General features: G+C 37.4%; 1 protein-coding gene and 1 pseudogene across 5 annotated transcripts in view; both read right to left on the bottom strand.

Moving 5' to 3' along the window:
* KCNT1 (potassium sodium-activated channel subfamily T member 1) overlaps window positions 1–25071 on the bottom strand; it is a 132405-nt gene that overhangs the window by 89327 nt on the left and 18007 nt on the right. The window lies entirely within an intron of this gene.
* Window positions 654–1547, bottom strand: LOC141516518 (F-actin-capping protein subunit alpha-1-like; annotated as a pseudogene).

Raw genomic sequence — 25071 nt, 5'->3', positions numbered from 1 at the left:
GAGGGAATGTGGTTCAAGTCTTTGGATTAAAAAATAAACAACAACACAAACCCCCCAAATTTTCCCTAGAGAAGCTGGTCATTATGGAATTCCAAAAAAACCCCTTTTTTCTACCAAAGGGACCTTAAAAACCCTATTCCAAATATTTAAAAATCTACAGCTACCAGGATGCCATGAAGTGGCAATCAGTAGTCAGAAGAGGAAGGATGTCTGTAGATTTATCTTGCAGCATAGCATCCTTAGCTATTGGTTGATCAGTTAAAACCACTGGTGTACCAGAGCAGAGGGCTATTAAGGATAAGGGTGGGAGAGTACTGTAAACATTACCTGCCTGTTTGTGAGAGGGCTTTCGTGGCTAGGAAATTTTCTAAACAGTACATAAATTCCAAGACATATTTCTTTCTCTTTCTCTTTTTTCAATGTTAAAAATAATTGAATAAAAAAAAATCCTACAAGTAGATACAGTCACAATAGGAAGTTACATGGTAAGGACCACACAAAAAAACATCAAGACAAATGCTATTGGTTCAATAGTATTCCAAGAGGCTAGAAAACCTGTTAACTTTGAAAGCCCTAGCAAAAGATTGCACTTGTTTATAAACCACCTATTTATAAGACCAAACTTTGAATCTTTTTTTCCCTTTCTTCTTTTTTTTTGCATGTTACAATCAGAGAATTTCACATCCAGACTTAAGCATTTTGCATTTCTTTGCCAATCTTATAGCTGAGTATCTTGTTCCAGTCGATTTTGGTTCAGGTGACTGGAAGCCTGCACAAGGCTTTGAATGTGGTGTCCGACATTGTCTGAAAATTCTCACTAATCTCAGTCTGATATTCATTTTCAGCATGTTCTATGATTTTAATAAATTCCTTGGCAGTTTGTACATCATCAGTAACAGTTACTGAATCCTGTACATCTTTGTGACTAACCAACTGAACATTACCATCTTCATAGTAATGGACCTGAATCTTTAGCACTCCAACCACCTGAGTTGTAGGTGGGGTGATGGTAAACTTCCACTCTGATCTCCAACCATTCCAGAAGTTTTTAGGCTGAAATTGGTGGCTCTCAATATAGGCAATAATAGTCTTCTGCCCATCTATAATTTTAGCATAAACAGTACAGAAGCCATTGGAATAATGATCTTTCACATAGGCCCTTAATGCACTGTCACAGGATTCTCTCCATGACTTCAGAGCTCCATCTATGTCTTCAGGTTGGGGGTCACTTGCTTCTTTCCATAAGTGATCAAACTTAAAGGAAACTGTATTTCTTGGATCTAAAAACCTGCCACTACTGAGGTCGCCATGTTCTGTAATTAAGACCTGATCATCATATCCTTCTATTTTCACTGGAGTGAACTGATCCATATTATACTGGGCGAATGCATGAGCTGCCCCTTCCCTGAGAAGATTGTCATTGTTAAGTAGTAACCGGACATCATTAAACACTTATTAAATTTTCCAGGGGGAGCATGAGTTATGAACTTGGCAGCTATCCGTACCTTCTCCTCATCTGACACTTGATCCTCGAAGTCGGCCATCTTGGGCTGCTCTCTCTACCACCAATTTTTAGAAAAATTGACTACACTATTTGCCTCCATTGCCTCACCATCCACTTACTTTTCATCCACTTGTAATTTAGACTGCAACCTGCCACACCAATGGAATTGCTGCCTCAAAGATGCCTAATGATCTGCTCATCTCCAAATCCAAAGTCTCTGCTTAATATTCATTATATTCCATTGCTTTGCAGCCTTTAACCATGATCACCTTTTTGGTTCTTGTGACGATTCCTACTTCCTGATCCACTTATTCTAGGTCCTTTGCCAGTTCCATTTATTTCTTCTCTCTCTCATAAAGGCTTTTTCTATTCCTTCTCTACACAACTCTAAATGACTCTTAGATCTATATCTTAAGCCCAATATCTAGGCTTTCACTTCTAAATACTGATAGGTGTCTTCATCTGGATCTCCAACTGGCATCTTAAATTAAGAATCAACTTGCCTAAAACCAAAGCCATCACTTGTCTACAATTAACTTCCAACTAATTTCCTTGTTTCTGTCAATGCCTTCTCCCTCCTGCACTTCCTCTCCCCCAGAGACTAGTCCCATTGTATTGTCCATGATACCTGTTGATCCTTTCCCTGAAATATCACTGGCATTCATCACTTTGATATAATTATATAAGCCCTAACAACATATTCTTAAAGATTCGCCACTTTTATTATATCACCCAAACCCTATTTTCTAGAATCTAAAGAATCAGGTCTAAATTCCTTAGCCTATTATTCAAATCCCTCCATTCTTGAGGTTCAATTGATTTTTCTAGATTTTGAATCTATCTTCCTTTAAATGTATACAATTCTACCAACAAACCCAGCAGCAAAAGATAGGAAGAGAAATTACATTTAAAAAACTTCAGACAATATGAAATACTTGAGTCCACCTTCCAAGACAAATATAGGGACTATGTAGAAGCAATTACAAAATACTTCTTTCAAGAATAAAGACATATTTCAACAATTAGAGAAATATTAATTGCTCATGGGCAGGCTGAGTCAATGTAAGAAAAATGAAAATTTTATTGAAATTGATCTATTTAATGCTATACTAATCAAAATACCAAAGAATTATTTTATACAGTTAGAAAAAAATAATAAGACAATTCATTTGTCAGAATAAAAGGTCAAGAATATCAAGGGAATCAATGACAAACTTGTGAAGGAATATGGCCTTATAGTGGAATAGATTAGGTACATGATACACAATAGGAAATGACCATAGCAATTTAGTGTTTTATAAACCCCCCAAACTAAGATTTTTGGGCTAAGAATTCTCCATTTAACAAAAATTGCTAGGAAAACTGAAAAGCAATTTGGCAGAAACTAGGAACAGACCAATATCTCACATTATCTACTAAGATAAGATTAAAATGGGCAAATGATTTAGTAATAAAAGATGATATCATAGACTAATTATGGGAGCATTGAAAAATTTTCCTGATAGACCTTTGGATAAGGGAAGGGTTTAATGACCAAAACTAGATATAGAAAGAATTCCAGAAAGTAAAATGGTTAATTTTGGTAACTCAAAATTAAAAAGTTTTTTTTTTAAATAAACCAATGCAGCCAAAATTAGGAACTGGAAAAAAATTTACAGCAAGTTTCTCTTAATAAAGGCCTCATCTCTTAAATATATAGTGAACTTAGTCAGATTCTTAAGAATGTGAGTCATTCTCCAATTGGAAAATGCTCAAAGAATATGAACAGGCAATTTTTAGAGAAGCAGTCAAAGCTATCTATAGTCAAATAGTTATATATGCTGTAAATCACTGTTAATTAGAGAAATGCAAATGAAAACAATTCTGAGGTACAACCTCATACTCATCAGATTGACTAAAACAATAGGAAAAAAAATGATAAATCCAGAAGGGAATGTAGAAAATACACTGTTGATGGAGTTGTGAACTAGTCTAACCATTATGGAGAACAATTTGGAACTAGATTCAAAGGGATATAAAACTACATATCCTTCAACCTAGCAATAGCATTATTAAGTCTATAAGAAATGACAAGCAAGATGATTTCAGAAAACTTAAAAAGACATGAACTGATACAGAGAACCAGAACACTGAACATAGAAATATCAATTGTGTATAATATAATCAACTGTGAATGACTTAGCTCTTTTCAGCAATGTGGTATCCAAGATTATCCCAAAGAACTCATTATGAAAAATGCTATCCACATCCAATACAGATCTAAATTTCTTCAATTTTAAAAGGAGAGATTGGATTCTAAAACCTCTAATATCCCTTTGAGTTTTAAATCTGTGATCCTATGACTCCTTGACTTGAAATGTACTATCATCACTTCCTTTCTCCTCTCTCTTCTTTAAATTCTATTTATTCTTCAAAATCCAATTTAAATACCACCCTTCTAGGAAGTGTTTTCTAATTCAATCATCTAGATGCAACCTCTTCCTTGTATAGGCTAGCAGAGCACCAGCATGTGTCTTCTAAGTGCCTTGTATTGTAGGTATTTGTGCACCTATCTTACCACTCCCATACCACCTACTGTAAACTGAAATCTCAAGAAAAGGGTCTGTTTCTTCTTCTTCCTATCACCTACAGACTATGCACAGGAATTTGCTTGCAGGGACTATTTATTGAATGGTTATATCTCTTCTGAGCTCATTGATGTGGACCACACCAATTCATTCACCTATCCATTCATTCATTCTCTCATCTTTCTATTTAAAAATTGGGTCTCCCTATCTTGCTCATGTTGGAAGTTGGTGCTAGTTTCAGCAAAATCTGACTACTGATCAGCACAGAGCTGGACTTCTTTTTTTTTGTCAAATAGATGGCTCCCCAGAACCTGGGAGCTCATCACATTGATGCTTAACTTAAATCAGACTGACCCACTACAGCTCAGAACTTCTGATCTCCAAATTTCCCAACCTCAGCTTCTATGATAGTTGGGATTACAGGTATGTGCCATTTAGTCAGTTATTATCATTAATAATAAGTTAACATTATTATATAACTTTAATATTTTCAAAGAACTTTGGATTAATTTTCATTAATTATTATAATTAATTTTATTCATAATAATAGCTACTATTTATATAACATAAAAGTTTGTAGACTATTTAATGTTATTTAAAAATTCATTATAACACTGATTGTTTCATTACTGAGTTGTTTCCCCAAGCTTCTTGAGGGAAGGTAACATGACTTCTTTGCTTATTTGGCCCACAGCCTTTAGGTCTGACATATTGAATATAGTCAGTCCTGTTCAGTCTATTGGTATTGCTTTTGCTATTTCATCAAAATGAAATATGGAAATCTATCCTTTAATCTAATTTCCAGTTTGGGACTTAAAAGAGATCTGCTTTTATTTTTTTTAAATAATGGCTCTCTCATCAGAGAGCTTTAATCAGAGATCATTTCCCTCAAGCACTAGCCTTTAACTAAACTGAGACTCTTAAAGCCTTAGGAGAAAGCAGCCAATATGCTTGAATAAATAACTACCTGAAAGAATTTACATTATAAAAGAACAATTTGGAGAAAGCAAAATTTACTCTGAAGGGATGGGAGAATTTTAGGGAATGAAATATATTTCTTGCTCTAATCTACCAGCCCCAGGACAATTTCCTTCCTTTTGAGGAAGAGCAATACCCAGTCCAGCCTTTCTCTCCATTTGCACTCTGATTTCCTATTTGGTGATTTCTATACTGAAGATACTGGCCTCCTTATCTTACATATGTGACATTTTCACTGTACTTCATCCATAGTTCCACTGTCTTCATGATCCCATATTCTGAAATTCTCCTGTATGGATCATAACATCCTCTCCTTTCACCTCTGTCTCTCTGTCTCTGTCTCTCTGTCTCTGTTTCACTCTCTCTGTTTCTGTTTCTCTCTCTCCCCCTTTCTGTCTCTGTCTTTTTAATTCTTTCTTTCTTTTCCTCACCAACTAATATATTGTCTTCATTGTGGTCTCCTGGCACTACATTCTTCCCCAATCATACAATTTATCACTCCTACTTTGACCTCCCTTCCCTTACAGTTTTGACTTTATGGTCGACCAGTTCAACCAGATCATTATTAATTACACTCAGATCTCCTCCCTCCTATTGTCAGTCATGACACTTATCACATACCAACTATGGATTATGCTCATCTACCATCTCTATTCATTTTTTACATACTACTGAATGCTCTTGGAAAGACATCACATAATTACACCCACTGGGTTAACTACAAAATTATTATTGAATATAAAATAGGTCTTTGCTGCTGTTTGGCAATGCTTCAATTCTTTCCTGACTGACTCTGTCATATTATCTGCTATGGCTATTCCAAAGCTTCTCATCTTTTCTTAATCCTCCCACATGATGTCCTTCCCCCTTCTTTTCAGCAGAGGACCTCACCTTCTATTTTACTAAGAAAATAGAAGCCATCTATCTCAAGCTCCCCATCTTCTTTATTCAAAACACTCTATTCTCTTATTCTTCAATTCAATTTTTGACAAAGTGATTCTTTTCACCAATGCCAATCTCTCACCAATCTTATTCCTTACCTTCTCCTCTAGGAGCTTGATCCCGGATCATTCCTCTTTTCTTCCCCAATATCTCCTTAACCATGACCTTTTTCCCCCCTACCTCTACAAATATACCCACTCCATCATTTTAAAACAACAAAAACCCATAACCACAGTAAAATTTCAACATTTTACATGAATCTGACCTTTCCTCAAGCTATCATTCCATATCCTTCTTTTCACAAACTTCTAGAAAGTTTGTCTATACTTAATATCACCATTTCTTCACTTTTCACAAACTTTTATGGTCCTTGCAATCTAATTTCTATCCTCTTCTCTCTACTTATATAGTCACCACCCTGATTCAGGCCCTTATCATCTCTCTCTTGGACTAGTGCAATAGTATCCTAATTAGTCTCCTTGATGTAAATTATTATTCTTTCCAATCCTTCCTCTACCTAGCTGATAAAGTGATTTTCCTAAGGTTATGTCTTACAATGTCATTTCATTACTCAATAAACTCCAATGACTCAAAGACCAAATATTTTTCATAATTATCCTTTTAAAATTTGTTTTTGTATATGATTTATAATGTTTATAATTACTAGCACTGCAGTAATACATGTGATTTATAAATAAATTATATGCATATAGGGTACTCCAAAATTTATTGATTATGTAGTTAGATGATCAAAAAAGTTTAGAGACCACCATCCTAAAACTACTTGACAAAGCAGAGATTTTTGACTTTTTTGTCCTTGTATTTCCAGCATCCAGCACATAGAAATCACAGTTGAAAAAGAGAAAGAGTTAGAAAGAAGAAAGGCAATATATATATATATATATATATATATATATATATATATATATATAAAATGAAAATCAAAGAAAGTACTAGATTGTAAGCTTAAGTGACAAAGGTCCTTAAGGGTAGGAGAGAAGAAAATTAGAAAGAAAGGAAAAGAAAGAAAGGAAAGAAAAACAGAATGAGGAAAGTAAAGGAAGAAAAAAAAGAGATCAGAAGGGGGAAGAAAGAGGCAATATGGAGAGCTGAAAGGGGAGGGGAAAGAAATAAAAGAGGAAATGGAAGATAACAAGAGAGGGAGACATGACACAGTGGAGAGAGAGATGAGAGGCTGAGAACAATGCCTCTGTTGCTAGGATATTTTCTGACCAATAAAACAAATTCTTCCTTCTCTATGTGCCTCCTCTCCTTTTTCCCCGTGCTTTCAGAAATAGTGAAGTACCAGGAAAGGTCTTATAGTGAAGATTTTTCCAGAACCTATTCTTTGCCTCCAAGATAGAAGACCTCTAAAGAAAACAATCTCCTTTAGTGAAAGGGTGAGAAGTGAAATAATTAGCCAAGAATTGGCCATCAATGACCAGATTTCTAGAGGAAATGTACAGAGAATAACCATCTTGTTGTCACAAGATATTAAAACTACTAAAGTATTTTGTAAGGTGAGGGTCTTGGGCTGTGCCTCCAGTGGTAGAGAAAAATTCCATGGAGTCATCAACATTCTCTGGCCTCTTGGCCCTGAAACCAATCATATTTATGAGAAAAATGAATACAATTAAAGTTTAGTCTGAGGCTAATGCCAATGCTCATTCTGTGGCTATATTTAAGGATTGAACTGTGGTCACAATTAATTATTACAGCTGCAATTTATATAGCACTTTCAGATATTCAAGGGCATATATATGCGTATATATGTATATAATATATATTATAAATATATGTATATATATATAATCTCAGTTATGAAAGGCAGGTTTGTATAGTGGTTAGAGAAAAAGATTTATAAGGAATCAGAAAACCTTGGGTTCAGTTTCCCCCTCTGACATATATGGGTTGTGTGACCCTAGATAGCTGGATTCTCTTAGCCTTAGTTCTTTTGAGACTAAGTTGCAGAGAAGACACCAACCTATAATTATGGAGGGAATTTCCTTCTCTGAAAATTCTCTGTTTCAATGAAATCATAAACCCAGTTCTTATTCCTGTGATCTCATTCAGGATCAGAGATTTAGAACTGAAAGAACCTTCAGGGGTAGCTAGTCTAAACTCATTTTACAGATGAAAAAAATGAGGCTCAGAGTGCTCCTGTATGTCCAAGGTCACATGGCTAGTAAGTGTCAGAGATGGGATTCAAACCCATGTGTCTTCTAAGTCCGGAGAATCCACATGTCTTAAATTACCATGTGCAGGGATCTATGCTGTGGGCTGGAGGAAATGTAAAATTTAGTTCAATGCCTATCCCAGTCAAATAGGAGGACATCACAAAAACAGATAACTATAGTATGCAACTGTTTTTGATACGTACATTAGAATTTTAAAACAAAATGTTATTCATTTTAACAAACATTATTAGGCAGCAACCATATGCAGTGATAATAATAGTAATAATAATAATAATAATATTAATAATTTCTTGAGAACTTTAAGGTTTACAAAATGATTCCTATATACAGGCTATCCCAAAAGTCTTAAAGCAGTTTTACATTGTTAAAATTTGTTTAAACTTTACCTAAAGCACAGGAATAAGACTTTTGGGGCACCTTGCATCATCTCATTTGAGCCCCAAGATGAGCTTGTGAAGTAATCATTATATAGGTAGTAATCCTTTCATTTTATAGATGAGGATTCTCATGCTTTTTGTGTTCTGTGCCAAGGATCTAAAGATGTGGAAAACAACATAATCCTTCCCCTCAAGGAGTTTAAAGTATCCTGGGTATACTGGGGATGGGGGTAGGGTAATATATGGTATGCACACTAATGAATTTCTTACAGTTTAACTTGACTTCATATTAATGGTCTTTATTTTGTTTGCTAATGGCTCTTTCTTCTCCTCAGGACCCTGTTTCTTCATCTGTAAAGTTAGGGGTTGGTTTGGATGATCTGCGCACTATATTTTAATATAGCAGTGCCTCCAGGCACTGGCACAGTTTGCCCTTAGTGTCAGGATGCTACACTAAGAAAGCTATTGAAAAACTAGAGTGTGTCCAGAGGAGGGTGACAAGGATATTAATGAGTTGAAGAGAAGACTTGGGGAGGGGGAAATTTAGGAAGAGTGGGAAGATGATAACAATCATTATCTGTTTGAAAATCTGTCTTGAAACAGAATTATATTTGTTCTCCTTGCCTAAAAGGCCAAAATTTGGAATAAATAAATGGGAGTTTGAAGACACAGATATGGCTTTGATGCCAGAAAAAGAAGTTTAAAATTAGAGCTACCCCAAAGTGGAATTTTCCTGATTTAAACATAAAAGGTGTTGCCATAAGTAAATTAGGAGTGCTAGGAGAAGTTTATCTGTCAGATTTGTAGAGAAGGGAAGAACTTATGACCAAACAAGAGCTAGCATTACAAAATGCAAAATGGACAAATCTGATTATATTAAGCTAAAATAACTGTTGCACAGACAAAACCAGTGCAACCATGACTGGAAGGAAAGCAGAAAGCTGGGAAACAATTTTTACAGCAAGTGTTTCTGATAAAGACCTCAAAGATAGAGAGAATTGAATCAAATTTATAAGAACATAAGTCATTCCCCAATTGATAAATGACCAAAGGATATGAACATGCAGTTTTCAGGTGAAGAAATAAAAGCTTTCTATGGTCATATGAAAAATGTTTGAAATCCTTATTGATTAGAGAAATGCAAACTAGAATAAGTTATTAAAATAACCATCTTACACTTATCAAATTCATTGAGGAAAGAGAAAATGATGAATGTTGGACCCTAATGCACTATTGGTGGAGTTATAAACTGATCCAACCACTCTGGAGAACAATTTGGAACTATACCCAAAGGGCAATCAAACTATGACATAGCTGTAACAAACTATAACCTTTTAATCCAGTAACATCACTATTATGATCCCAAAGAGATCATAAAAGGGAGAAGCACCCACAAGTAAAAAAATATTTATAGTAGCTCTTTTTGAGGTGGCAAAGAATTGGACATTGAGAGAATGTCCCTCATTAGGGGAATGACTGAGTAAGTTGTAGAAATGATGTACAGTAAGATTTCAGGAAAACCTGGAAAAATTTATACAAATTGATGCTGAGTGAAGTGAGCAGAACCAGGAGGACATTGTCCAAGTAATTGTCCTAAGTAATACTATGCAATGATCAACTACTTAGCTTTTCTCAATAATATAGCAATCCAATACAATTCCAAAAGAATCATGATGGAAAATCTATCCATATCCAGAGGAGGGTGACAAGTATATTAATGAGTTGAAGAGAAGACTTGGGGAGGGGGAAATTTAGGAATAGTGGGAAAATTATAACAATCATTATCTGTTTGAAAAATCTATCTTGTGGAAACAGAATGTAGATTAAAGCAAGCTATTTTCACTTTTTTAGTTTTTTGTGTATGTTTTTCTTTTTGTTCTGATTCTTCATTCACAATTTCACTAATATGGAAATATATTTTTTATTATTTCACAGGAATAATCTATAATAGATTGCTTCCTGTCTTGGGAAGGGGAAGAGGAAGAAAGAAGAGGGGGAGAAAAAACTTAAAAAAATGATGAAAATTGTCTTTACATGTCTTTGGGAAAAAAATAAAATACTATTAAAAAAGAAACGATTGATAGGAATAAAAAAATCACAAAATGGGGTGACTAGGTTGCACAGTGGATAGAGCATGGGCCCTGGAGTCAGGAGTACCTGAGTTCAAATCCAACCTCAGACAATAATTACCTAGCTGTGTGGCCTTGGGCAAGCCACTTAACCCCATTTGCCTTGCAAAAACCTAAAAAACAAATCCAAAATGGAAGAACCCTCTCACAATGAATATCTTTTTACTGGAGAGTTTTGAGGAAATGCTGGATGACCACTTTTCAGAGACATTGCTGTGTTTTAGGGATGGGTTGAACTTGTTATTCTTGGAGGTTATTTAAGATCCTGAGACTCCAGTTAAGGTCACTTCTGGCACAAAAATGATTCAATTCTATGTGTCTCAACCTAGTCCTTCCAGATAGGTTATAAGCTATTTAAGAGACTGAATTACTTTTTCTTATCTCTCCCATAATACTTGACACAAATCTAGCACAGGAGGGGGCTCTATAATCAATTAATTGATCGATCAATCAATAATCAAAAACATTGGTAAAGACCCTACTATGTACCAGACACTGGTGATACAAGGACCAAAATAAAAATCCTTTATCCTCCAAGAGTTTATACTCTATGGGAAAGACAACATGTATATTTCATATAAGCATACAGAATATAAGGTAAAAATACAAGGTAACTTCAGGGGAAGGTGGTATCAGTTTTGAGTATGTATGTGGGGGTGAGAATCAGGAAAGTCTTTGAGTAGGAGGCAAAACTTGAAGTACACTTTGAAGGAAGCTGGGATTTCTAAGAAGTTGAGGTAAGGTGGGAGTGCATCACAGGCAAGGCAAAGTTGGAATGTTGTGTTCGAGGAACAGTCAGGAGACCATTTTGGCTTGCTCTTATCTGACTCACTCACAAGTTAAATAAAGAATTTTTTGGGAAACATCTTTTCAGCAGCTCTTCCTCAACAATTCTTTAACCACCTATCACATAATACCTGAAAAATACCACTGTGGACTAGGGATGTATCTCTTATTCCATTTCTCTGGCAGCCCTGTGGTACCTCTTCTAGAACAATGGACAAAGGACTTAGTCCTTTAAGTTTGAGAGAAATGATTCATGAAAAGAAAGGATTCTGTTTAGTGAGTGTGACCAGCTTTGCTTTTTCCAAAGGTAGGAGCCAGAGCCTGCAAGATCAGAGAAATTAACAATGCTTCCCTTACCCACTTTTAATGTTTCATGACTTGTGGCTGCCCGCTAGGTCTAGCACCACCACAGAAAAATGGATTTTTTGAAACCTGTTCTGCCTGAAGTGTGCTTAATACATAGAGTATAATTTAGCCAAAAGGGTCACCCAGAGAAGGGATGTGAGGGAGGGAGTTTCTCTCTAGCAGAATTTTTTGAATTTCCAAGAACCTACTGTGTGGAGAGCACAAAATTAATGTGCCAAATGTAATGATGACAACAACTTCCAATGTTGCTTTCCCCATTAAATTGCTTTATGACATAAACCACTTCCTCTCCCTGTGCCTCAGTTTATCCATGTGTAAAATTAAGAGAATGGACTGGATAATTTCTAAGGTGTTTTTAGCTCTGACATTGAACATTCTATAAAGAGTTTCCTTGTCCCTCTCCTCATCTCCAAACCTTTCTTTTATCATTAAGGCTTTATTTTGGTTAATGAGCTTCCCCTTTAAACAAAACACTCCATGGAAGATCAGACTATTTTAACTTATTATAAATGAGTAAATCAAGGAGTCGTGAATGGTAAGGGGTTCTAGCTATATCACATAAGGATTTCATACCAGAATCAGGCCTAGAACCCAAGCTTTCTGATTCTCAGCCCAGAGAGGCAGAGTAGTATGAGCAGAAGAACACTGATTTGGAAGCCAGGAGTGAGTGCTGATTTTAAATCTACTACTAAGGTCTTAAAGAACTTTGAGTAAATTACTTTCCTCTTAGAGTCTCAGCTTCTTCCTCTGTAAAAAGAGGGAATTAGATTTTAATGGATGATCTTTGGGATCCCTTCTAGCATGAAAATTCTAGGATTCTCACCATAAACAAGTCTTTGATTAATTTGATAATGATTATTCTACTACCTGATACAAACTTGCTTTTAGTTTGCTTTGGGTAGAATTCTATTGATTCTACTTCCTCAGTATCTCCCAAATCATATCTTAGAATTACAGAGACAATGACTATAAAACAATTCCCAAAGAAATACATCTAATAAATCCCCAAATACCTCTGATTGTTAGGAAGTACTCTCTTCTCAAGTCCTATTTCCATCAATCTTATTCAGATTTTCTTTGCTCTTTCTAGCTGTCTCATGAACTTCCTCTTTTCAGTTTATCTTTTTTCCAAATCTTTTTTCCTACCACTGCTCATAAAATGTTTACAACAGTTCTAGTACTCTTCTCAAAAAGTTTCATTGGCTCTCCATTGTCTAGTGAATAAAACAGAAACTTCTAAGCCTGGAATTTAAGAACAATTTGGGTCTTTATGTTTTATACAAATACTTATTTGATGTGGCTACCCTTCAGGAACTTTGCTTTCCAGAAAAATTTGTTTATTCTTTTCCTTTGTCCTGTTCCTTTCCTTTCTCATCAGCATGCCTTTGCTCATTGCATCATTCATATCCAGAATGTGATCTTGTTAGTCTTTTCATCATCTGTTGAAATCCTTTCTTTCCTTCAGGGCTTAACTCTGGTGACATCATTTCCAGGATGCCTTCTGTTTTTTCACTGTTTTTCTCCCAAGCTCAAATAAAAGTGATTTCTCCTTTCTCAAATAACTCATGATATTTTCCTCTCCTTATATATTTATATTTCCCTTTATATTGTAGTTACTATGTACATGTCTTTTTTTCTCTATTAGATTACAAACTTCTTGAGAGGAGATCCCATTTCCTATCTTTATATTCTCACAAATTGTCTTAAGGCCTTACAGCACTAGGTGTTTAATGAATGTTTGTTGAATGATTGAATAAACCAGGACATCAGGACACACCTATATGCCAACACCTGTGAACCTTGCTTTCACAGAAGGAAACTCACAGCAATAGGCTGATAGTTACCAAGAGTAAGGAAACACCACAGACTGAGACTGGGCAAGAGATCTAGAGGAAGCAAGCTCAAGGTATTCCAGGAAAGTTGTTATCATCTCCCAAGTTTCCCTTGGGAACTTGAGGTTTATGGGTTCAAATCCTGGGAAAGATCATGCTGGAGAAAGTTTACTTCCCACAACACCCAGGCCAATTTTTTCATGCCCTAGGGCACTTTCCCCAATTTCCCAGAAGGATGTCACTGAGAAAAACAAACCTTGGGCTGCTGCCAGTCAGTTGTGGCCAGTCTGAGGGAAAGTCTGCAAAGATTATCTTGGGACAGACTGATAGGACTGGGAATTAAAAGTGATTGGGCAAAGAACATGAGATAAAAGGTCATTCTGGGAATTAGGAGACCTAGTTGTACCCTGGGGCTGCCGTGACGTTGGGTCACTTCATTTCTCTTGATCTCACTTTCTTCATATGGAAAACAAAGGCATTTCTTCTGGTTCTAATATTCCATAATTCTAGCATATATTCAAAGGTTAGATTATGTGGGACAGATTCTGAGCACCTCAGGAAGTTGAGGGTTGGAGACCTGAAGAGTTAATCTCTAGCACCTTTTCTTCCACAGGACACTTGTCATCGCCCTTTTCTGTTTCTCCCTGGCTGACACCTATAAGCTGTTTCTGGCCTTCCAGAGCCTGTCCCTAACTCTCAGCCCCATGCCTCCCTGATTTAACAAACTGTTAAATCATTATGTGCCAAAGGAGACGATTTAAGAGGATGACATGAGGCAGCACTTAGGCATTTTTTTGTCTTGTTCTAGAAAGAATGTTTGTATGTTGTTGAGACTTTGATGACATTGCTAGTACTGTGGGTTCCCAGCTTTCTATGTTCTCCTTTAAGACTTGGGTTAGCCTTTGCCACTCTAGTGTCTAGTTTTAATTCACAGGCTAGAACAATAGTTTTCTTAGTGGAGGGTCTTTCCTAAATAACAGAGCAGAGTAGAAATGATGAGTTGAGTTTAACATGACCGGTCTTCAGTGAAGTTGTGCTGGATTTTGTAATGACTACTTCCTTTTTGTAGTGATTTTTCTCTTCTTTATATTTTTTTTAGGTTTTTTTCCAAGGCAAATGGGGTTAAGTGGCTTGTCCAAGGCCACACAGCTAGGCCAATATTAAGTATCTGAGACCGGATTTGAACCCAGGTACTCCTGACTCCAGGGCTGGTGCTTTATCCACTGTGCCTCCTAGCCACCCCCTGTAGTGATTTTTCAATCATTTTTTATTTTATTTATTTTTTTGGTGAGACAGTTGGGGTTAAGTGACTTGTCCAGGGTCACACAGCTAGGAAGTGTCAAGTGTCTGAAGCTGGATTTGAACTCAGGTCCTCCTGCCTCCAAGGGCTGGTGCTCTATCTACTGTGCTAACTAGCTGCCCCACTTATTCATTTTAACAGAGATGTTCTGGAGAAAATAACTTTAGGGATTTTCTTTTTTTAAAATCTATTTCCAAAAAGAGAATCATGGGAATATTGAATCAGATGGGAAGAAGGGTCATGTGGCAGGATTTTAGAGGAGATATTTTTTGGAAAAAGAATTTTCCTTTTATCTTAAATCTCATTAGAGGGTGGTGCCCTATGTTATTTCCATTCAAGTCTGGTTGTAATAACTGGTACCACCTCAGCCTTTTTGGTTCAGTTTTTCTAAAAGAGGCAAGAGGGACACACTATCTGGCATGCCAAGATTCTGTTCATACCTAATCTGGGTTTTGTATTCCTTTCTGACTCCACTACATAGTGACAGACCTAGGAGGATGTCTTAATCCAACTGAAACAGAAGTCCACTTTAAAACATCACATCTAATGATGGGGAACTCACTACTTCCTGAGGCAGGTCATTCTACTTTCATACCCTTCTCAATATAAGGAAGTTTTTCTTTCGACTGAGTTAGATAGCTCTTTCTGTAACGACGAGTTCTGCCTTCTGGGACCAAGCAGAGCAATTCTAATATTCTAATCCATTTTCCTTGTAACAGTTCTTCAAGTTTTTAAAGACATCTATCATATTCCTGGTAAGTTTCTCCTCCATGTTAAGGATCCCCAACTTCTTCCACTGATCACCATAGATCATATTATCTAACAAATCAAACAATTTATTTACTTCTTTTGCAAGGCAATGGAATTCCCCAATGACTCACAGCTAAAAAAATATTAAGTGTCTGAGGTTGGATTTGAACTCAGGTCCTCCTGCCTCCAGGGCCGGTGCTCTATCCATTGTACCACCTAGCTGCTCCCTAGTAGGCGTTTTTAAAGTATGTAGGATGGTATGGTTCAGAAACTGTGCAAAGTGCTGAGAATATACAGAAAGGGGATAGTCCCTGCTTTCAAGGAGCACCAGCCCATTCACTATTCTGAGTCTTTTTCCCCAGCTCCTAGATATGTTCCAGTTTGACCACTGGCTTCCTAAAATTCACGTTAAGCTTGAAGCCCACTACAATCCCTGGTAATTTTTATGTGAACTGTTACCTATCCTCACTCGGTGCTTTCATGCTTCCCCACCTTGGCCACTCTCCAGCTTCCATCCCCTCCTCAGCTCAGGCTGCAAAGTCAATAGTTACTGATTGCCTTAAGGGTCTGAAAGAAAAGGACACCTTGTCTTTGTGAAATATCACCTTGTCCATTGACTGGATGGACCCACTGAGGCTTGAAGAGTGTCAGTTAATTTAGGTGCCAACTGGCAGACTTAGAGTTGAGATGGCTTTCGGTGATTTTTCCTGGCATTGTCCTCCAAGGTTACAGATGACCTTTAATAGGAAGTGCTGAACACACACCATTCATCCAGCAGCAAACTTCTCAGGCCTGGCCAGACACAAGCAGCCATTGGTCCTGAAGCACAATGATCAGATCCTAGATTCTTTATTTCAGAGAACAACCAACCATGGCACTTACCATTCATCCAGCAGCAAACTTCTCAGGCCTGGCCAGATACAAGCAGCCATTGGTCCTGAAGCACAATGATCAGATCCTAGATTCTTTATTTCAGAGAACAACCAACCATGGCACTCACAAGCTGATATATAACATTTAAACTCTCCTCTCTCCAGAAGTCTTTGCAGGTCTTATCTCAGATCCCAAAGGAGAAACAGATGCTTCAGAAACTCCTTTCCCTTTCCATTCTGGCTAGGGAGAGGGACAGGGAAAGTTGAGAAGGTCTCCAAGTTTAAGTCACCAATCAGATGTCAAGGGAGGTCTCAGGTGACAGGGACAGGCTATTTTGAGAAAGAACTCAGGAAACTCTGTGACCAGGAATAGTTTTCAATGATGACTGTCTTTCATGGGATAGTTACATAGTGGAAGACAATACAGAGCAAATAGAAGCTAAATAATGTAGGGAAAAGAGATTTTGATTGGGAGACAAGAGGTCTGGGCCCTTGTCTAAGCTTTGCCTCACACCAACTGGGTGAATTTAGGAAAGTCATTCCACTTAACCTTACCTGGGGTTCAATTTCCAAACTATATAATGGTGGTAGTCAAAGTCATAATAGTTCATGACATTTCTAAGGAAAAGAATGTAGGTAGGAAGCATTAAAAACAGATTCTCCAGGGTAGCTTATGTTCTAGTGGAAAGGGAAGGAAGAGAAAATGGTACACAGAGAGAAATAACCCAACTAGTAGAATTGGGAGAATATAGTGTCTTGGAAGCCAAGAGAGAAGAGTTTCAAGAAAGGGATGACTAAGAATTGCCAGATGCTTTGCAAGGATTGGTTGGGATGAGTATTATGAAAAAGTTATTAGTTCCATTAGAATATAAGCTTTGTGAAGGCAGGAGCTATATTTGTTTTACTTTTGTATCTTCAGTGCTTAGCTCTGAGCCATAGTATAAAGCAAAGCAGGTACTTAATTAAGACATGTGAATTGCCTGAATTTGGGGTTTGGAGGTCATACTAGGAATGTAAAGTTTTAGGGGGACACTCAGGTTGAGATATCCTGTAGACAGGTGAAGCTATACATCTGGAGCAAGTGTTGGCAACATAGACCTGAGAATTATCTGAATAGATGTAAACATGGATAAGATCACCAAAATAGAAAAAAAGAGAAGACAGAGGAAAATGCCTTCCAAGAGAAGGAAGATGGCCAGAAAAAAGGAAGTGAATTGCTCAAGGTCACACATTCATTTATAGAGCTACTAAGCATTTTGCACATGGGAAAATTTTTTGGTTCACTTCTTTGATTTGATGCTATACTTGCCCCCATCCTGATGGTCTGAATGTCATCAGGACAGGAGAGGAAAATACAATTTAACTTTGTGTGTTAGTGGTTCCTAAGTTTGTGAGTGTGCTGATGTTTTCTTTCTGTATAAAAGGAATCTCTCCACTCATAGAAATAATCATGGCCCTGGTTTTTGCACTTCTTGCCCTTCCACTAGAGAATCAATATCTCTCAACATCAACAGTTTTAATTATGGAAGTTCCCAGGACCTTGTGTTCTAGAAAGTACTTCCTCACTTGGTTGTTTCTCTGGAGATTTCTGAGTTGGTAAGAGAGGTTATAGCTAGGCCCTGCCTACTCCCAAATATGCCCTGCCCTCCACTGACCAGTTGCAGTGATGCTCTTTATTTTAGCTTGGTCTGATATTCTCATCATAATCCTTCTTTGCAACAGAGGTTCAAATGTCATATCCTTGTGAAGTACAAATTTACAAATCAGTACCCCAGGCTTCATATTATACTTCTGCTGGCTACTGACCGCCTACCCCTCAAGACTAGATTTTTGGATTTTATGAACAGTGGGTGCATTCATCTAAACCTAAACATCAGTCCTTGGTCACAAGTACTGATTGCTTACTGGGTGTATAGTCCTGTGCTTCCTTTCAGTCATCTGCCAATATGATTGTTTGATTGTCAGTGAGGATGACCCTGGCTTCTCCCAAACTGGATCTTATGGTTCTGTCCCCCCCCCCCCATTTAGACAGGGACCCAGACCCAAAAAATGTGAGCCTGGACTATGGTATATTGTACATAACCTTAAGGGACTTGACTCATGACCTCAAATAAATCAGATTCCAGCTGTTTTCTTTTTATTCTAAGCAAAATTACATTGTCAAAGGCTATGAATTGGGATGTCAGCAGAATTCTGAAAATAGCATTTATCTTTCTGATTTAAACCTATTTCCTCTTCCTCTTGGTGAATTTGGAGATCTAGTGTTTTCCTTGAATTTAGACAGAGCATTATTGGGAGTGTGGCAGAGGTGTTCTGAGAGGGTGGGTGTGTTAATGACTATACTCCCATATATTATTGCTTTGAAAAGTAATTTCTCATCCATTATCTCATCAATAGCTCTGTGCTGTAGATAGCATACCTCTTATCCCCAGAAACTACTGATGCTATCAGCAACTCAAACCATTTAGCTACTCAGACAATTTTCACTGACCAGTTCAAATCACTAGAAATTGTGATTTCTTCCTCCTCCAAAGAAACTCCACAATATATTATTGATTCTCTAGCTTACCAGTATTCCATTTAAAGCTCTGGAATGGGCTAATTCTATAAATTCCTTCAGAAAGAAAACTCAGTTGACTTGATACTTCTCTCATTAATACCCCATTCCATGCATTGCCATTTATTTTACCTTTGTACCTCAATTAAGCACTAATCTTTTTAATTAATTAGAAGATTGATTCTCTAACAAGTATTCCATTTGGGACTCAGAAGTCATCTAATCCAATCTCCTCATTCAATAGATGAGGAAACAGGCCCATGGAGTTGAGTTAACTAGTGTAACCTAGTGTCAAAGGCAACAACATTTAAACTACATCTTTCAATTTTAAATCCAGGGTTCTTTCTAGGCTGCCAACTGTGTTCAATGCACTAAAGATACAAAGACAGAAATGAAATTGTCTCTGCCCTTCAAGGAGATTACATTCCATTGAAGGGAAAATGACATGTATAAAGATAAATGTAAATATATGCAAAGTAAACATAAAATTTTTCATTTTTAATCAAAATATTGAGGAAGAGGCTAGGATGTTTAAGATGTTAATTGAGTGGGATGCATTCTGTCTGCTGCAATTTATTCTCCATTCAGCTGCCAAAATGATTTTCCTAAAAGTGTAGGTCTGTCTGACCATGTCATGCTCACCTAGCCCCCCTACTCAATCATTTTAATGATTCCCTATCATCTCCAGAATTGAAAATAAAAACCTCTGTTTTTTCAGACTTTCATAATCATTTCTCCTCCCTTACTATCTTACTCTCCACCACATAATTCTTTAATGACTGTATCCCATAAATAATATGCTCCCTCTCTCAGCTCCCAGCATTTTCTCTGGCTGTCCTCCATGCCTGGAATTCTCTCTCTCTTCATCTTTGTCACCTGCCAATTCACAACAAAAATCCCACTTTTATAGGAAGCATTTCCCAATCCCTCCCTGTTCTAATTTTTTTTTTTGCCCCACTCCCCTCTTTTGAGATATTTCTAGTGCTTATCACAATGCCTGATATATTTTGACTGGCTGGCATTCTGAAAAATCTTTACCTTCCAATTATCAACCAGTGCTTCTCAATACTGAGCTTGTTGTTTGCATAATCTCTATTCCACTTTGTCATCTCCTGAAATCTCAATGGGAAATTTATTACCATACTCTTTTATTTTTAGTTTTTTTTTTTTTTTTGCAAGGCAATGGGGTTAAGTGGCTTGCTCAAGGCTACACAGCTAGGTAATTATTAAGTGTCTGAGGCTGGATTTGAACTCAGGTACTCCTGACTCCAGGGCCAGTGCTCTATCCACTGCACCACCTAGCTGCCCCATCATACACTTTTAAAATGAAGCACAGGTATTTTTTTCTTTTTGGTGGAAAGTGGTTGATGTTCAGAAATTAATCCTGAGGAAGAGATGGTAGAGAAATTCTATTTTGTTTGTATTTTTTTGGCAAGGTAATGGGGTTAAGTGACTTGCCCAAGTTTACACAGGTAAACTGAGATTTGGGATTTGAACTCAGGTCCTTCTGACTGCAGGACTGGCACTCTATCCACTGCATCACCTAGCTGCCCCAACTATAGAAATTCTATAAGTAAAATAAAACTTGGAAAATCCTGATAGTTCTCAATTTTCCCAAACAGAAACATTTGTCCATTTGGGTATCCCCTGAGAAGGTTACAGAACATAATTTGAACACAGAACATAAAATCACATCTTATAATAAATTTAATGGGGCTGAGGGTGGAAAGAACCCCAAGTAACCAACTCATGAGATCTTCAAGGTTGCAGTAGGAGGGGAAGGCAGCTGCCCCAATTTGTTAGCTTCCTATTTTGATTAGTTACTCTTGCTAATTAGGTGTTCAACTCAGTTATTTATGTACTGGTGAAGAACTGCCATGGACCTTCTGAATTTTGGAGCTGTGAAACAAGACATAGGCAGCCCCAAGCTGGTTGAGTGGCTTCTGAACATTATCAGTCAATACCTGGGGACCGGGTTGAAAAAAATTTTCCTGAAATGGGACCTAAATGTATTTACTGAGATTCAGGCATTTCCTTAAACTCATTAATGAGACTAATATGTGATTAATTTTAGAGGAATTCTGATCTAGTTAACTACAAAGTGACAAAGTTCTTTGTCTAAGTTACTTTCCTTGGACAAGTTATTAGTTTCATTGGGCTTCAGTTTCTCTTTGTAAAATGGGGAGAGAGAGTGGAAGGAGAGTCTTTAAGACCCTATTTAGATCTCTGATCCCAGTGAGGGAAAGGGAGATTAAACAGTCTCCTAAGGGTTAATAGAATACCATTTCTCTTCTGTTGTTGCCGTCCTTACCAAGCAATTTTATCATCTGTAATTTGGTCTCCGGCTACCTAGGAGGGTGGGCCCTGAAGAGAGGATAAGTTCTGGTTTTCCTGCCATATCCATCTCCCTTGGTAAATTAATAAAATTGGTGCCTGGTTTAGAAATCAGCTGCTTGTGAGTTTCATTAGGGTAAATTGCTTCCCTCCAGTCTGATCAGGTTTCTGAGTCCACAAAGCTAAAGTCCAGCCTCCTGAATGGTGGCATCTTGTACCAAGTGGTGAGCTCTGCCCACAGCTCAGCTTTTCCTCCTCCTTCAAAGGCAACAACAGGTGCCTGGGTTTCCAGGACTGACATCTGTTTCACATGATCCCCTGGACAGAAGCTGTTGACCCCAAACAGAATGCCACAAGCTGAGCAGAGAATGATGCGGACAGCAGGTCTTGCAATTATCTCTTTCTTGCTCCTTGTAAGCTAAGGCAGTGATATCAAGAGGTTGGAGAGCTCCTATGAGGCAGAGCTTCTGGTTTGGCTGCTCTTCTCTTTCCCAGAACTATCTTGGGGGAGCTCCATCATGCATTTGAGGTCTTGAATGCCAACCGGAGTGACAATGAAAGCCTCCATGCAGGCTCCCTTCAAACCGATATCTGAAGCTTCTGTTGTTTGGCAGCCCTTCCTCCCTGCAGAGGAAGGAATTGTAGAGCCCAGAACTCTGGGGGCTACTCTTCTCTCCATCCCACCTGCTAATCACAGGTATTGCTTCAATCAGACACAGCAGGAAGCAAAATCTTATATTGGAAGGCAATATAGGGTAAAAGGCAGAGTAATGGATCTGGAGTAAGAGGACCTGGATTTAAATCCACATGTTTAACAAATGTGTGATTCTAGGCAAATCACTGGATCTCCCTGGATCTCAAGTCCTTATTTGTAAAAATGAGGAGTTTGAGTTAGATGGCCTCTGAAATCCTTAATAGTTTTATAAACCAAAATCTGAAGCTGCTGGTAGTAGTGTTGCTAAATCCTAAATTGAAGAGCTAGAGGAGAAGCTCACTGCCAAACTCTCATTTTACAGATGGGAAAACAAGACTCAAGGAGGTCTAGGAACTTGCCCAGGTAGTAAGGAACAGAGGCAGAATGTGAAACCTTATTTCATTCTCTAACTACAAGGATTATTCAAATTTTTTCTTTTCTTCTCTTACCACTAATCATAAACTATTCTCCATGGCAAGAGTAGACAACCTAGGCTTCTATTTCATAGAGAAATCTGAGGCCATGCAACATGAACGTTCTCAGCTTCCTTCTTTCCTTCTACAAGTCTTTTAGCACTATCACTTCTTTCTCCTCCTCCTCCTCTCTTCTTTTTCTGTCTGTAACTTCTCTCTCTCTCTCTCTCTCTCTCTCTCTCTCTCTCTCTCTCTCTCTCTCTCTCTCCCTTTAAGATCTCACTTTAATCGTTATTAAGAATCTTCAGTCTTTTTCTTGAGACTGATTCTTTACTCTCTACTAGAAAAGAATTGCAGGCTTCTGCAATTAAAAAAAGTTTTTCTTTTGACCCTTTTAGTATACTCAGTTATGTTCTTTCACTCTCTTTCCATTCATTGAGAACATGTTATTCCATCATTTCTTAGTTCCACTTTCTACCCAAACCCTTTCAATCAGGCATTTATCATTTCTGTTTTACTGAGTCAGATTTTGTTAGTGTGAGCAAAGACCTCTTAATTGGCAAAGTCAAGGGCCTCAACATCTTTGTCCATCTCCTCCTACTGAATACTTTCTCTGCTTTTAGCCTCAGAGACACTAATCTTCTGCTTCTCTTTCAACCTCATGAATGGCTCCTCATCTCTTTGCCAGATCCTGTCAAGGTGTGTTTTCAGTTTTCTTTCTTCTTCTTTGCCTATACATTATTCCTTTGTGATTTCATTAACCATCACATTTTCAACTACCACCTCTATTCAGATGAATCCAGAATTTTTATTTTTAGTCCTCTTTTGATCTGTAGATCCACACTGCCAAATCCATTGGCTTAACATCAGTGACTCAATTTAAACTCAACAATGCAAACTGAGCGCATGATCTTTCCCCTTAAACTCATTTCTCTAGCTCTGTGGTTCAACTGATCAAATGCTGTCCCTAGAGTGAGGAAAACCTGAATTCAAGTATGGGCTCATTACTTTCTAATGATGTCATTCTGGTAGTAGCTCTGTTTGTGGTGGTAAAGAATTGGAAATCAAGTGAATATTCATCAATTGGGGAATGGCTGAACAAATTGTGGTATATGTATGTTATGGAACACTACTGTTTTACTAGAAACCAGGAGGGATGAGATTTCAGAGAAGCCTGTTTAACTCCTAATCCATGAAAACTTGGCCCAAATTTTGCCTGCTAGGATTATAACCATAGAACCACAGAACCAGAAGAACATCATACACCCTAACAGCAACATGGGGGTGAAGATCAAACTTAATGGACTTGTTCATTTCATTAGTGCAATAATCAGACAATTTTAGAGTACCTGTAATGGAGAATACCATCTGTATCCAGAGAAAGAACTGTGGAGTTTGAATAAAGATCAAAGACTATTACCTTCAATTTTTTAAGAAAAAAGTTGGCTTATGTACTACACAATTTTGTTATTTTTAATATTTTTTCTCAAGGATATGATTTTTCTCTCAGCACACTCAATATTGATCAATGTATAGCATGGAAACAGTGTAAAGATTATCAGATTGCCTTCTGAGGGGGGTGGGGGGGAGGAAAGGGGAGGATGGGGGGAAAATTGTAAAATTCAAAACCTTAAAAAAATAATTGGAATAATTGCATATAATTGGAAAACAAATAAAATATTTATATAAAAATGTTGTGATTCTGGGCAAGTTAATTCACCTCAGCTGTAAAATGGGGATAACAATAGCATCCAACTCCCAGAGTTGTTGTGAGAATAAAAAGATAATGCTTAAGAAGCACATTGTACAATGACTAGTACATAATAGATGCTATAGAAATGCTATCTTCTCCTTCTCTGCCTCCTCTTCCTCTTCCTCTTTCTTCTTCACTATTTCTATGACTGATACTGCAATTTCTCAAGTTCCCCATATCTGTCATTCTGGGCTTAGCTCTATTTCCTCATCTTTACTTCTCATATCCTATCAATTGCTGAGTCTTGTTTATTCCATGTATTGTATCAATATACTTTCCTATATACTCATTCCTTTGTCACTACTCTATTTCAAGTCTCTATTGCTGGTCAATGGGGTTACTGCAATAGATTTCTTATAGCCACCTCCACTCTCCCTCTGCTCCAAAACAATCTTCATTCTGCTGCCAGAATAAACTCTCTTATGCACAAATTTATTAATGCCATTACTCTGCTCACAAATCTTTATGACTCTCTATTATGCCCAATAAGGTTCAAATTCCTTTGCCTATCATTCAAGGCCCAGCCAGACATCACCTAATTTTTAGAGGTATATAGCCTATTTTTTCCCCTTCTATCTCTTCTTCCCTTTCTTCCTCTTTTCCCACCTCCCACAACTTTCATGGACAAAGCTTTTCACTGCTCTCTCTAGCATCCATACCTGTGTTTAAGTTGTTGCCATTGCCTGGAATGCACTTGTTTCCTCCTCTTTATCAGTAGG

This window comes from Macrotis lagotis, chromosome 1 (genome assembly GCF_037893015.1).
Source record: "Macrotis lagotis isolate mMagLag1 chromosome 1, bilby.v1.9.chrom.fasta, whole genome shotgun sequence".
In the NCBI taxonomy this organism is placed as follows: domain Eukaryota; kingdom Metazoa; phylum Chordata; class Mammalia; order Peramelemorphia; family Peramelidae; genus Macrotis; species Macrotis lagotis.
This window is presented reverse-complemented; position numbering and strand designations above follow the sequence as displayed.